A 15,684-nucleotide genomic window follows, 5' to 3' on the forward strand; every position below is an offset into this window, starting at 1 on the left:
GCTTTCTGAAATGACACTGGTTACCTACAGAACAAGAGACATTGATAATAACTGTACTAAACTACTCCAAGATCTGATGATGTGCACATCTGAAATAAAACCTTTGAAGCAATTCAGCTCAAGGAAGCTTCAAAGGAAGAAAAGACTTTCTCAGCTCCAATATGAAACACAACTTTCGGTGATGCTACAACATTTGATGCTTGCAAATGTTTTCTGGGCTGATGGCATTATGAACATTGTCCTTTAACCTTGAAACCTGGGATTGAACTAAGCTCAAAATGGTAAAAGGAAAGTTAGATTCTTGTAAAGGACCAAAGTGAGTTCAGACCAGCTCAAGTCAGTCTTTACTGCATGCATAGCAATAACAAAGGATTGCTCGTAATGCAACATTTGCGAAAAAAAAATTAGGCTGGTACTGAGGGAGTGCTGCCCAGTTGGAGAATGAGATGTTAAACTGAGGCCCTATCTGGCTTCTCAGGTGAACGTAAAGGATCCCATGACTCTTTTCAAAGATGAGTTGAGAGTTCTCCCAAAGTTCTGAACTTATCCCTAAGTCCTATCCAATATTTCTCCCTCAATCCACATCTAAAACAGGTTATCTGGTCATTATCACATTGCTGTTTTGTGGGAGATTGCTGCAAGCAAAATGGCTGCTGAATTTCATATATTACAACAGTGACTGCACTTAGAAAAGTATTTAATTGCCTGGAAATTATCTCAGGACATCCTGAGGTCATGAATAGCATTACATAAAGGAGAAACTATTAGGCTACTTGAGTATTTTGTAGGCCATCAAGCAGTGATGAGGAGATAGAGGCCTGGATTTTTGCTACTGAGTCAGGTAGCTGGAGTTGGGAAATTTCCTGACTCTCCACACTGCAGAAATGCCCCGACTGGCAGGATCTTCATTCTGGGCAGTGGGGGGAGGGGGCGTGGTGGGGGTGGGTGGGGGGGGTGGGGAGCAGAGCAGGTGCAAGATGGAGTTGAGCCCACCACTGCCAGATACAGATCAGATGCTGCCACAGGGGCTGCAAAGTGCTGAGGCGTGCTGTTCAAAAGGGCCACTTTGGTTCACTGGGACTTCATCCCAGTGTTTTTCTTAAACATTAGGCCTTCTAGCCCTCACCCCTCACACCCGCTCACCTCCCCAACTATGCCCCTGGCCCTTACACGCCAACCCATGCTCCCTCCCACCCACATTCAATGGCCCCTCATATCTCCATAGCAACTCATTACCCCCATGGTCCCTTGTAGCCCCTTTGTCACTCAGTGCCAACTCATGACCCTCACCCATACCCATGTCCCTTTATAGTCCCTATGTCAACTTAGTATCAACTCATAACCCTTTGTCCTTACACCCTCCATGCCAACTCACCTAGTATCCTCCATGGGCAGACCCACAGGAGCCATGCTGAGATGAAATAAAATAAAGCACCAAATATCTATTACTGATTTCAATAAATAACAAAAATCCCCCCTCCTATTCATAAAAATCCATTCAAAACATTTAAACCTCCTCAAGTACTTATAAAAGTACTAATCCCTTATAAAAACAAATATTTGTATTCATAGCCCCACTTCAAAGACAGCTAATCCTTGAATAAACTCTTTGAGCTGTCAATCAAACTGTAAACTTATACCCCCCAGACCATGATAATGATAGGATGTGGTAAGCTACCAAGTATTAATCATGCTATAATGACAACACTTCCAACAAAAACTATTGAAACTGTTAGACCAGCCTTTTCAACTCTTACAGACACAGCCTGGCAGTCTTTTTTTCAATTTTAAAGGGCTGGCCATTTAAATAACTTGGCAGTTCTCCAGACCTTATCTTCCCTTCAAGAGCATTTATGACTTTTCTAAAAATTCATCACGTTAGGCTTTTTAGCAAAATTGAAACCAATGGGATAAAAGGGGGAGCAGCATCACATACCAAAATTGTCTAAGAGTTAGTAAACAGAGGGTTGTGGTGAATAGCTGTTTTTCAGATTAGAGGCAGGCATACAGTAATGTTTCCTAGGGTTCATAAGGTCCTAGGACCACTGGTGCTTTTGATGTACATTGATGACTTGGACTTGGTGACACAATTCCAAAATTTGCAGATAGCCCAAACCTTAGAAGGGTAGTAAACAGTGAGGAAGATAGTAATAGACGGGCTGGTGCAATGGGCAGATTCATGGAAAATGACATTCAATGTAGATAAGAATAAGGTGATAGGTTTTTGATAGGAAGACTGAGGAGGGACAATGAAAGTCTGAACAGCACAATTTTAAAGGGCCACAAGAACAGAGAGACTTGGAGTGTTTGTGTACAAATATTTGAAAGTGGCAGGACAAAGTAGTTAATAAAGCATATGTAATCTGGGGCTTTATAAGTAGAGGCAGAGATTATAAAAATCAGGAAGTTATGCTAATAATATAAAACAATAGTTCAGCGTCAACTGGAGTATTGTGCTCAATTCTGGGCACCACAATTTAAGAAGGATATGAAGGGCTTGGAGAGGGTACAAAAGAGGTTCTGAGGATGAGGGATTATCGTTACATGGCTAGAGTGGATGTTCGGTGCCTTTTCTCCTTAGAGCAGAGGAGGCCATTGAGATGTTTAGAATCTTGAAGAGTTTAGATATGAATGAATAAAGGGAAATTGTTTGCTATAGTTGAGGGCTGATAACCAATCAGAAGCAACATGAGAAAAAACATTTTTATGAGGGGTTAGGATTTGGAATGTATTGCCTGATGGGATGGTGGTTCCAGAATCAGCCTTCACAAAGGAATTGGATAAACACTTGAAAGGAAAAAAAATTGCAGGGATAAGGGGAAAGAGCCAGGGAGTTGCACTAACTGGGCTGTTTTTTGAAAGAGTGGTGTAGGCTGAAAGGGCCAAATGACATCCTTACATGTTATATATTCTATCATTCCATGATAATCACAAGTCTTTCTTTATTTCACTTGATTATATCCTCTTAATCCAATAATACATTATACAAAACTTTCAATCATACTCAGCAATCATAAAAGGTGATTGCTATAGATTGGATAACAATGGCACGTTAAACACTTCGACATGTAACATTATTGGTTCAAAATAAATGTACTCAATGATTTTCTGATAATTGTTGCTGGCAGGAAAAGGTCCCTGCTTGCAGTAGCAAAAGTTTAAACAGCAACAACGACTTGCATTTATGTAGCACCATTAACTTAGTAAGACATCCCAAGGCACTTCACAGGAGCATTAAACAAAATTTGACATGGAGCTATTTAAGGAGGTATTTAGAAAGGTAAGAGGTAGGTTTTAATTAGTAGCTAAAGAAGAAGAGAGGGGTAAAGTTGTGGAGAGATTTAAGGAGGTATTTCCAGATCTTAGGGACATGGGAGCAGGAAAGGCCAAGAAATGGGGGGGATTTGTAAACAAAGGATGAGGATTTTAAAGTTAGGACATTGCTAACAAGGAACCAATGTATGTCAGTGAACATAGGGGTGATGGGTAAATGGGACTTGGTGTGAGCTGACATATGGGTGGCAGAATTTTGGATGAGTTCACGTTTATGGAGGACAGAAAACGGGAGGCCAACTAGGAGAGCACTGGAACAGTAAAATCTAGAGGGAACAGAGGCGTGGATGAGGGTTTCGGCAGCAGATGAGCTGAAGCAGTGCAGAGGCAGGCGATGTTGCGGAGATGGCAGTATGCGGTCTTGGTGATGGAGTGGACATGATTGGAAGCTCATCTCAGGGTCAAATAGCACGGCAAAATTGTGAAGATTCTGGTTCAACCTTAGGTTGGGAATTGGAATTGATAGCTCAGGACTGGAGTTTGAACACAAGTTCCACATACCAAAATTATGTCCTCCTCATTTCAATTTCCTAACCTGCGCAAAATATTTTAATACAAAGTCAATGTTACATATAAAATGTTTCCCCAATTCTTAATTAACATCCAGTACTTTAAACATAATAGCTGTCATATTTATCCTTGAGAAAACAATATATTTTAGCATCAAATTAATTTGGTCACAAATATATATTTTTATTAAGTACTTTTTCTGTCTGTTATAAGAAACATTATTTGATAAAATGAGCTGACATAAAAATGGGCAATTTTTTATCTGGACTGCATAGAAATTAATTAAGCAGAAAGTTTTGCTTTATACTGTAACTGCTTGTGTTTTCATTTGGATATTTTTGAGCTTCTAAATTAGATTTTAATTTGCGTTAGTGGAAGGGTATTTCTGCTTAAGGCAGGCTAATATGGGTACCATAATGATGATGTAACTAACGATCTCTGATATATTTGACTTCTCAAGCTGTTGTCCTCTGAATGGTGTCAAGAAGGATATTGTGTTAGAGACAGTTTTGCAGGTTATAATTCCTAGAAAGCACACAGGTATTTAAAAATGAGATGAAGGCATGCTTAAAAAATTGAGCACTAAATAAGTGATCAACTCTACTGTCTGTACAGAAAATTCAACATGCCAAAACCTGGATCATATTCTCACTTATGTATATATATATTTTAATTGTGCAGTTAGAATTGCACCTGTGCATTCAACAATCATTATAGAGCAAGCATATTTTTCTAAGTCCGGCACCCAATTCTGTGTTTGAGCTTAACAATCAGGATTATAGTATTAACGATCCATGCTGCACACATTCTTTATGGACTTTCACTTAATACTGTAAGCCTGCTGTGGAGGGGAATAAAAGTGAAAGCATACCGTCTGGAGTTAAGCTGCGCAACATGGTTGTGATCCAATTTAAAGGGACACAAAATTCAAAAATGCTCCAAAGAAAGGTTTCACAAAATTTAATCCTCACCATTTTCATTTCTCTAACTCTGGATTTAGGTGATTGTATTAGCACTGTCAGCTTGAGGGATTGTAAACCAGGCTTTTATTGAGATTATTTTTTTTATATAAAAAAGGAGAGTGAGGCTAAGCAGTAAAAAAAATTGTAAATATCTTTTACTCTAAAAGCAGAGACATTATGCAGAGCTTCTTTATCACAGACTTCCTGTCAAAGTAGTTCACATTTGCAGCAGTACCAGGCAGCTCACTGAATTTCAACTTACTGAATATGAAATTTCTTGAACAAGATGGAGATGAAACATTCTTCAATTATGAGCATACTTCACTGCTTGTGAAAAACCAACAGAGATGAGTGTTAAAATCTCAAGATATTGTAGGTAATAGCTGAATGTGAGAATTAAGACACTTCAATCAGTTTTCCAGCATTTAAATGCCTTCAACCTCAGGAACAGCAAGTTCCAAAACAACTATCGGTGCACAGCTACAATAATCATTTAAGCACCAAAACAAACAGGAAATGAGGCATTCAACTTCTAAGTCACTCAGTGAGAATTATACTCACAGAACTGACTGGATCATGTTAGCCATAGCAAATCAAAACAGATAAGCCTAACCTACACATCAGGACATATTCCCTACTGTCTGCCATGGTCCTGAGTTGACGGACCGGGAGGGAGGACTGGGAGGAGGGCATCTATTGATGAAACACAAAATCCAGGAATCACTAAACTTTGCAGAATATCAGGAAAAAGTCCAACGTCAAGAAGGCAAGTTTCAATTGCTAACACAGAGGAACGGCCTGAACAAAGCCACAGCAGCTGAAGAATCAGTGGACCTGCAGAGAAAAAGTTGCTCCATCAATTCAGCAATGAAAATGTGAAATGAATGACAGCAATTGGACTCTGTAAAGATTCACCCCATTCCTGTCATGCCTTTAAGATTATTTGGCACAATCGGGATATTTGCAACTAGCTCAGCTACAGAGTTATGTTCTCCTACACAAGATACTGTCAACTCATCACTCAAATGCTTACCTGGCCTAAAGGATGTGGTGCTTCCATGATACCAAGCCGGTAGCTCAAGCAACTTCAAGCAGATGCATTAACATCATCACATTCTAAGATATGCTCCCTTATGAACTGTTGTGCCACTGGACACTGTTACCATAAGGAAAACCACAAGGGGTGATGTTCAGAAATGAATCAGGTACATGCATGGAATAGCTTCCAGTCTGATCAGGTTAAATCACAAACAATCAAAAGCGCAGTTTCCACCCTGACAAATAATTTAGAACATATGGAGGGGGTGATATTTGACTTGATGGTAGCACAAAATAGGTGATAGCGAATCGAAAATGCTGCCAACTTGCTGTCACCCATTTTGCATTCCTTCCCAAGTTAAATCTCATCCCAGCATGTGTAATGGAACACTAAATGTATCTGTGTCTCATGGTTAGAGGCTGTGGATTTGGAAGCATGTCTCTTTAGTAGATTCTAGAATACAGACAGCTTTTTAGATAGGCACAGACAAATCTTTCTTTCTCTCTTCCTTTATCTCCCATTTATACCTCTATCTTTGTTAGCAGTGACGGATTGCTGAGTATATACAGTAACCTCTAAAAGGTAGGACAAGTAGATGACTGTAATCACATTACCACGGGAAATTCCCTTAGCTGAAATGTGTATGAATGAGATTTTTGCAAACCTTCCATGCCAGCGTTGGCTCATCATGTGCTAGTGCAGGCTATTGGAGTTATTTCTCTTCCCTAGCAATGGCTCAGGGCCATTCCTTATTGATTTTAAGGCAGGCGCATCTGGCTTTGCAGTGCAACATACCACAATGGATTTGATCCCTTTGGATGACTCAGACTTAAAAATTTCTCTGAGCAATAAGACACCAAAATTGATGTACGAGAAGACTGAGCATTTGCTCTGTAATGAATTTCATTGCTTTGTGTGCTTGATTGTGCTTATATTCTGCTGACATCTGTGGGTTGTGCAATGGGGTTATGAGTCATGGTTGCAAACCATAGTAATGATTTCCCTAAAGACAGCTTTGCAACCAAGTAGCCCATTTAAGCATCCAGGCGCACTAAACTGGTAAGGATGAAGGAGTCAGAGGTTGACCCTGTATTTACCACAAGGATCTTTTTTTGAACAGCACAGATCACCTGCATTTAAGGAATGAAAGGCTGCACAGATGATATGCGCCATTAGTTTAACGGTTAGTAACTATCTCTACGTGCATACATTTGGCAACACAATGGGGAAGCCAGCAAAACAATAGAATTGTTGCTGTTTCTTAACATTTTGCGAAAAAGGACACCAGCCTTCCAGAACAATATACCAGGCAATTCTTCAATACTAGTGGGCATGATATCATGTCCAATGCAAAATAAATCACCTTATAAGGATTGAAATCATCCGCATTGAGAAAATAAATGACTGCTGTTTCTTCTTGGGTTCGGGGTTTTGATGGGGTGGGGGAGGGGCTGTAAAATGCGGCGAGGCATTCTAAAGTCCATTGACTTAGGCGGCACTGGAAAATCCCACCGGTGGGAGAGGCCATAAAATTCCACCCGAAGTTTCTTTAGGATTTGCCTGTTCCCCTCAGAGCACTACCATAGGCTCATATTTGTAAAAACCATTCTTGTTTATTTATACACATCTATACACATCTCAGTACTCTACACAAGGTTGCACTTCTGCTTCCCACCCAACCTCAGTCTCTTAGTCATGTAACATTACATCAGTAGTTACATCAGTATCAGGTGCTCCTGATATTAACCCTTTACTCTACATCTCCCCCAAGTCCTAATCCCAACTATACACACTCCACTTCGTCTCCCCACAAAGCCTCAGACTTTACAGGGTTAGTCTCTGTTGTGCCTTGACCAATCTCCCTGATCTGGTCCTGATTTCATTTCGCAATCAAGGATGAAACTTTGCCTTTAAACTCAGAAAAATCCACCCCCTGGCGCTGCCATGGCCTCAAAGGAAAAGTGGAGGGTGCCAGTGGTTCGCTCTGCTGTTGGCAATTCAGTGCAAAAGTGAAGCAATTTGTGATTAATTCTTCAGTGGTGTGCCTGATGCCTGGCTGCCAGACTGACTGCTGGGCTCTTGTTCTGCAATTCGCTCTTTCCAAGTGACCCTGATGGATTTTCTGTAGAATTCTCTCGTCGTTCTATTGGCGTGTCTTCCACCTGGGTGGGTAATGAGTTTCTATTTGTTTCTGGCTCCTTGCCTCCATCCTCCAAATAGTATGTCCAACGTTCCATTGCTTTCCTTCCCAATGATATCAAGGCTCTTCAGTTCCTTCAGATATTTCCCTGCTCAATTCTAAAAGACCTCAGTTGTGGAGCTCTATTAAAATGCTTTCTTTCTGTTGACCTCATATCCACACTCTCTCCCCAGGCTGTAGCGCTTTAAAGTCTTGTGCTTTGTGCCTGAAGTTGAAATTACGAGCTTGGCTGTCTCTTTGTTGCTCCTCATTGTAGCATTTGTCATAGAGCTGGGAATTGTGTTCTCAGCTGTATTTCCATCAACAGTTCGAATGGTGAGAACCCGTTTTTTAGTGATGAGGTTCTGTAGTTAAGAAGGGCTAAGTTAATATCTTTGTTCTTCTTCATCAATTCCTTGATTGCTCCAACTCCTTTTTCTGCTTCACCATTTGACTGAGGGTACCTAGATGAACCAGCCACATGCATGAAACCATATTCCTGCACAAAGTTGTAGAACAGCTCGTTAGCAAACTGAGGTCCAATGTCTTTCACCACAACGTCCGGGATGCCATGTGTCACGAGGATTCTTCTTAGTGATGTGATGACTGCCTCTGCTGTGATGCTGTGCTGTCTACTCATTTCAAACCACCTGGAGTAGTAATAACTGACGATAATGAAAACTTTGCCTTTAAGCTCAGGAAAATCCGCCCCCAGGCATTGCCATGGCCTCAAAGGAAAAGTGGAGGGTGCCAATGGTTTGCTTTGTTGTGGGCTATTCATGGCACAAATAAGGCAATTTGTGATTAATTATTCAATAGAGTGACTGATGCCTGGCCACCAGACTGACTGCCGGGCTCTTGCTCTGTATTTCGTTATTTCCAAGTGACCTTGATGGCTTTACTGTAGAATGTCGAGTCAAATTGTTTTAAGGGTGACTTGTCTGTTGTTAAAAACTAAGAAATCATTAATAATTCCGAGATGTTTTCTCTGTTCAAAGTATTGGCGAAGTACTGGGTTGTTAGAAGTATAATCTGGCCATCTGCTCTCATAATACTCTTTTATTTGGATGCATTCATCATCCTGTTCTTGTGCTTGCTTGATCTCTTGTAATCTCTTCTCTGTGACTGTGTTATGGCACAGCGGATGGTAAATGCTGAGCTGTTCAAATCCCAGAGGGGAACTTGAAACAACTGCCACAACTATTTTACAATTCATTTATTTTGAGATGCGTGCCTTGAATTTAGTAGTAATAAGACCACTGAGTCTTATAGGTTTCTTACAAAACTAAATTAAACCTTTATTAATAAAAAATGATTTAAGCACATACATAGGTTTACAAATTACTACTATGATAACTCCTAGCTTCTCTAGTTAATCTGACTCCCAGTTACACCTCCATTAAGGCAACAGTAAAACACATAGATTTTAAAAGACCCAGATAAAGTAACATGATACCCTGAACAGTCGAATTCAAACTGAGTTTTCTTCACTTCAATTCGTGTAGACAGCAATTTGAGGCTTAGAGGCTGGAGGCTTTTCACACTTATTAGATCTTAGAATGCCTTCTCTTACACATAACCTCATCTCCTTTATACAGGTTTCTCTCTTTTTAATGTAAATCCCATTAATCCAATATGTCTTTTCAACTCTAAATTTCTAATAATAAAAATCTTTCATAATACTAATTTTACCAGTAAGCTTTGGGAAAAATAAACACACTGTTTGGCTTCTTTTGGCTAAGTATAACATTTTACCACTTCTTTTGAAATTCAAATTACTGTGGTTTATCTAAAAATGCAAATTTTACCTTTACACCTCACATTCTAAAACTTCAGCCATGTTTACCCATTTAACATTTTAAACCTAGTTTCTCTTCTGATACATCAAAGCCTTCAGACCAACAGTCTTTTATTCAATTAAGTACCCTCCCCCAACACACACACACTCAGACACACACTATCCTTACCTTACAATAAATTCCCATAACATTATGAAAATTATTACATTTTCATGACACCTCCCTCCTTACTAAAATAATGAACCATCATAATTTAAAAGGACGGCTTCATTTTCTTAACACATCTTACATTACCTCCTATACTTATTACATTACCTATTACATTACCAGAGGCATGCATTAACATAACAATATATATACAAATCCTTGGTATCAACAGAAATCATTCTAGTCCAGTGTCCAGGTTTTAAATATCCAATATTTCCTTTAAGCTTCAATCTCTTGACAATTCACCTGTAATCAGATTTTCTCGTCCAGCCACATGTATAATATGTAGATTAAATGGTTGTAGTAATAAACTCCATCTGAATAGCCTTGCATTTCTGTCTCAAAATTTGTCCAGAAACTTTAAAGGATTGTGCTTTGTGTAAACTATTGTTTCTGATTAATTGTTCGCAATGTAAATTTCAGAACGCTGGAATGCTAATGCCAGACCCAAGGTTTCCTTTTCAATCATTGAATATCTTCTCTGCTGTACATTCAACTTTCATGAAAAATATCATTTTGATTTTTGAATTCCACTTTCATCTTCTTATAACAGTATGGCCCCAATGCCTATATTGCTTGTGTCAATGGCCAATTAAATTGCTTGGCATAATTGGGTACTGCCAAAAGTGGTGTTGTAGTTAATACACTCTTCATATTGTCAAATGCTTTCTGACACTCCTGTGTCCATTGAAGCTTCTTGTTCTTTTTTAATAGTTTAGTCAACAGAGCAACCACACTGCTAAAATATGGTACAGCTTTCCGTTAATGCCCACACAAACTTCTCATTTTGTTGTAGTCATGGGGAAACCCACGATTGGCTTGACTTCCACATCTCTCAAAGCCACCTTACCATGTCCAACGGTATGGCCTAGATACGTAATTTGTGCTTTTGCAAATTCTCTTTTAGCCAAGTTCATCACCAAATTACTTTCTTGTATTAGACAAAACAATTCTTCCAGATGCTGTAAATGCTCCTCCCACATCTGACTGAAGACTATCAAGTCATCAATATAAACAGCACAATTGCTCAGACCTGCAATTACTTTGTTTGTCAGTCTTTGAAATGTTGCAGGTGCATTTTTCATACCACATGGCATGACTTTAAACTGATATAGTCCATCTAGCATCACAAAAGCTGATATCTCCTTTGCTCTCTCTGATAACGGTATTTGCCAATATCCTCTTAGCAAGTCAATCTTTGTGATAAATTTTGACTGTCCCACTTTCTCAATGTAATCTTCCAACCATGATATAGGATATGAATCTGATTTTGTTGCTGCATTCACCTTTCGATAGTCCACACAACAGTCTTTGTGTTCTATCCGGTTTCAGTGCCAGCACAATAGGCAAACTCCAGTTACTGCAACTATACTCAATGATATAATTTTGAAGCATGAATACAATTTCTTTCTGTACTTTTGATAACTTTGCTGGATTTAACCTATAAGGATGTTGCCTTATCAAAGATGAAACTCCTACACATACATCATGAATAGCTAAATTTGTCTTCCTCAGCTTATCCCCACAAATAGCTTTGTGTGACTGCAATAGCCTCCTGAAATTACTTTGATGCTTGACTGGAAGGTAACTCAATATTACATATAAATTTTCAAGTACCCCCTCATTATCCAATTTGGTTAGAGGAAAATCAATTTCAGAATCCTGAATTTCTATCTCTTTCTCATTATCTATCACACTAATACATCCTTTTGGTCCTCTTCCCTGTCAAAGTACTAGTTAAGCACACTTACATGACACACCCTCTGCTTCTTTCTTCTATCTGGAATATTTATTAAATAATTTACTTCACTCAGTTTCTTTTCAATCCTGTAAGGCCCACTAAACCTTGCCTTTAATGAGTCACCCAGTACTGGTAACAGAACTAGCACTTTATCTCCAGCAACAAAACTACAAGCTGTAGCTTTCCTGTCTGCACTCGCTTTCATCACTTGCTGTGATATCTTTAAATGTTCCCTAGCCAACTCACATGCTCTATCCAATCTTTTTCTGAAGTTTGATACACAACCCAGGAGTGTAGTTTCTGAATTTTGACCCACCAATTTCTCATAAATCAATTTCAGTAGTTCCCTTACCTCATGACCATAAACTAGTTCAAAAGGACTAAAACCAGTTGATACATTAGGACCGTCCCTAATAGAAAATAACAGGAATGGAATTCCCCCATCCCAATCCTGTGGATAATCCTGACTATACACCCTAATCATAGATTTTAGAGTTTGATATCATCTTTCCAAAGCCCCTTTTGACTCAGGATGGTAAGCTATTGACTTAAATTGTTTTATCCCCAAACTGTTCATAACTTTCTGAAACAGCTGTGACATGAAATTTGAACCCTGACCTGATTGTATTTCTTTAGGTAAACCATATCTTGTAAAAAATTAAACTCTTTCACAATTTTTTTTGTTGTAATGTTTCTCAAAGGTATTGCTTCGGGAAACCTGGTGGACCTATCCATTATTGTCAGTAAGTACTGATTTCCACTTTTAGTCTTAGGGAGGGGTCCTACACAATCAATCATGACCCTTGTAAAAGGCTCTTCAAATGCTGGAATTGGAATTAATGGTGCCAGCTTAATCACTGCTTGTAGTTCCCCTATCACCTGACATGTGTGACATGTTCTACAGAAGTTGACTACATCCTTAGGCAACCCAGGCCAATAAAAATGTTTTTGTACTTTTGCCGGTGACTTTCTTATTTCTAAATGCCCCCCCTATTGGAATTTCATGAGCTACCCTCAGAACCTCATTTTTATATCCAAATGGTATTACAATCTGATGCACCTCCCTCCAGTTTTCATTTGCTCAAGCATAATAAGGCCTCTATTTTCTCATTAAAATATTAGCCTTAAGGTAATAGCATTCTGGAATAGATTCTGCCTCTGTTTCTGAGTAAGCTGTCTGATCCAACTGTTTTATTTGCAAATCCTTTTTTCTGTTACTCCACTAACTGCCTTGAGTTAAACACCTGAGATGCATTGTCCTCTGTTCATTCCTCCTGAACAATTTTATCAAACACAGTGCCAGCTAATTGGGCTTCCACACCTTCTCCCTGCCTTTGAACTTCCTGTTCTTCTTGTTTCAACCTATGAGCCTGTGATCTTGTTATCATAGAATCTGGAAACAATCCAGGGTGCAACACTTCTGTTGAAAATACTTCTACAGGCTGATCAACTACAATAGGTATCACCAATGTTCATGACCCAGCTATATCATTACCCAGAATAAATTGAACCCTGCAATGGGCAATTTTTCCACTACTCCAACAATCACTTCGCCTGTTTTCCACTTACTCCTTAAATTTACCTTCCACAATGGAATAGATTTAGCATCTCCATGGACCCCACTTATTGTTACCTGCCCCTTCAATACTCCATCTGAAAAACAAATATCACTATCCTACAACATTAAGGATTGACTAGTCCCTGTGTCTCTTAAAATTTTAACATATTTTCCTACTCAACCCTGTACACATGGAAAGACTTTCCCTTCACATACAAAATCTATAAAAATTTCTGCAACCTGCTCCTCTGAATTCTCTTGGGTAAATTGTGAATATGTTCCCACTTCTTCACCTATCACTGATCATTCCTATTTTTCCTGTACACAAACCACTGTTTTTTTCCTGTGCCCGAACCACAGAACCCACAATACTTGTACTTCCAGAACTTTTCTGCACCCCAATAATCCCAAAAGATTTTCCCTGCAATTTCCAACACACAGATTTTGTGTCCAACTTTATTACAATGAAAACACCTCAATTTTCGAATGTCACTTCTACCCTCAGCACCTTTCTTTTTATTCTGAAAAAAACTTGCTGCAAATTTCCACCTATTCCTTCTCTTCCCTGACTACCCACTTTCATTTTACCTTCCCACTTTCTATCCTTCTCTGATTTAAAAAGGTGATGAGAAAAGGTTTAGCTCTAAGAACTTACTCATAATCATCAGCTATCTCTGCTGCTTGTCTTACTGTTTCAACCCTCTGTTCCTCCTCATGAGTTCTCACTACCAAAGGAATTGAATCTTTAAATTCTTCCAAAAGAATTACCTCTCCAAGAGCTGCATATATCATCTCCATCTTTAATGCCCATATCCACCAGTCAGGATTACTTTGTTTTACTCTTTCAAACTCAATATAAGTTTACCCAGGCTGTTTTCTCATATTCCTAAGTTTCTGCCTATATGCCTCAAGAACCAACTCATATGCACTCAAAATAGTATTTTTTACCACATCATAGTTCACTGATATTTCTACTGACAATGAAGCATAAATCTCATGTTCTCTACCCACCAACCTCAATTGTAACAACAATATCCAGTTTTCCTGTGGCCATTTAATCTGTTCAGCTATCTTCTCAAATAAAATTAAGAATGCTTCAACATCTCTTTCCTCAAACTTTGGAAGAGCTTGTACAAATTTAAACATCTCCCCTCTGGATTCTGATCAGGAAATAAGTCCTTCCTCACCTCCTGTTGTCTCTTTTTTAACTGCCAGCATTTTAAGCGGGAACTCTCTGGCTCTCTCTTTTTCACTTTCCTCCCTTTCTGCCTATTCCCTCTGAAATGCCTTTCTCCTTCCTTTTCTTTTTCTGCTGCTATGCTCAAGTTTTTTTCATTTGCAACTGAATTTGAGCCCATTCCAATGAACCACGCCTTGAAGAACTCAGTCTCTCAAGTATTCCTTCCAATTTCAAATGCTGTGCTATATCTTCAATTGTGTCTGACTTCCTTACCCCTGCAGGTAACCCTAATTGTAACTTATCTGCCAATTCCATTAACTTAGCTTTATTTGCCTTTTGTAAACCAACCAAAGTTATAACTTCAACTCCCAGGCAAGTCTTAGCAACTGCCAAAACCATATTGCATTCTCACCACTTAAAAAAAACCTCACACCAACTCTTGTATTCAAAGTGCTTCTCGTACTCATAACCTTGAGGTTCACCATCTCCAAATCAATCCAGGAATTTCAAATATATCTCTCAAAAAGCCCCCAATTTTGTTATGGTTACTGCAGATGGTAAATGCTGAGCTGTTCAATTCCCAGAGGAAAACTTGAAACAACTGCCACAACTATTTTATAATTTGTATTTCTTTTGAGATCCATGCCTTGAATTCAATAGTAATAAGACCACTGAGTCTTTTGGTTTCTTACAAAACTAAATTAAACCTTTATTAATAAAAAAATGATTTTAAGCGCATGCATAGGTTTACAAATTACTACTATGATAACTCCTAGCTCTCCTAGTTAATCTAATTCCTAGTTATACCTCCATTAAGGTAACAGTAAAACACATAGCTTTTAAAAGACCCAGGCAAAGTAACACGATACCCTGAACAGTCAAATTCAAAGTAAGTTTCCTTCACTCCAGTTCATGTAGACAACAGCTTGAGGCTTAGAGGCTGGAAGCTTTTCACACTTGTTAGATCTTAAAATTCCTTCTATTATACATCTCCTTTATACATGTTTCTCCCTTCTTAATGTAAATCACATTATCCCAATATGTCTTTTCAACTCTACTTTTCTAAAAATAAAAAACTTTCATAGCACTAATTTTATCAGTAAGCTTTGGGAAAAATAAACACACTGTTTGGCTTCTTCTGGCTAAGTGTAACATTTTACCATCTCTTTGAAAATT

Source organism: Cetorhinus maximus, chromosome 14 (assembly GCF_964194155.1).
Source record: "Cetorhinus maximus chromosome 14, sCetMax3.hap1.1, whole genome shotgun sequence".
NCBI lineage: Eukaryota > Metazoa > Chordata > Chondrichthyes > Lamniformes > Cetorhinidae > Cetorhinus > Cetorhinus maximus.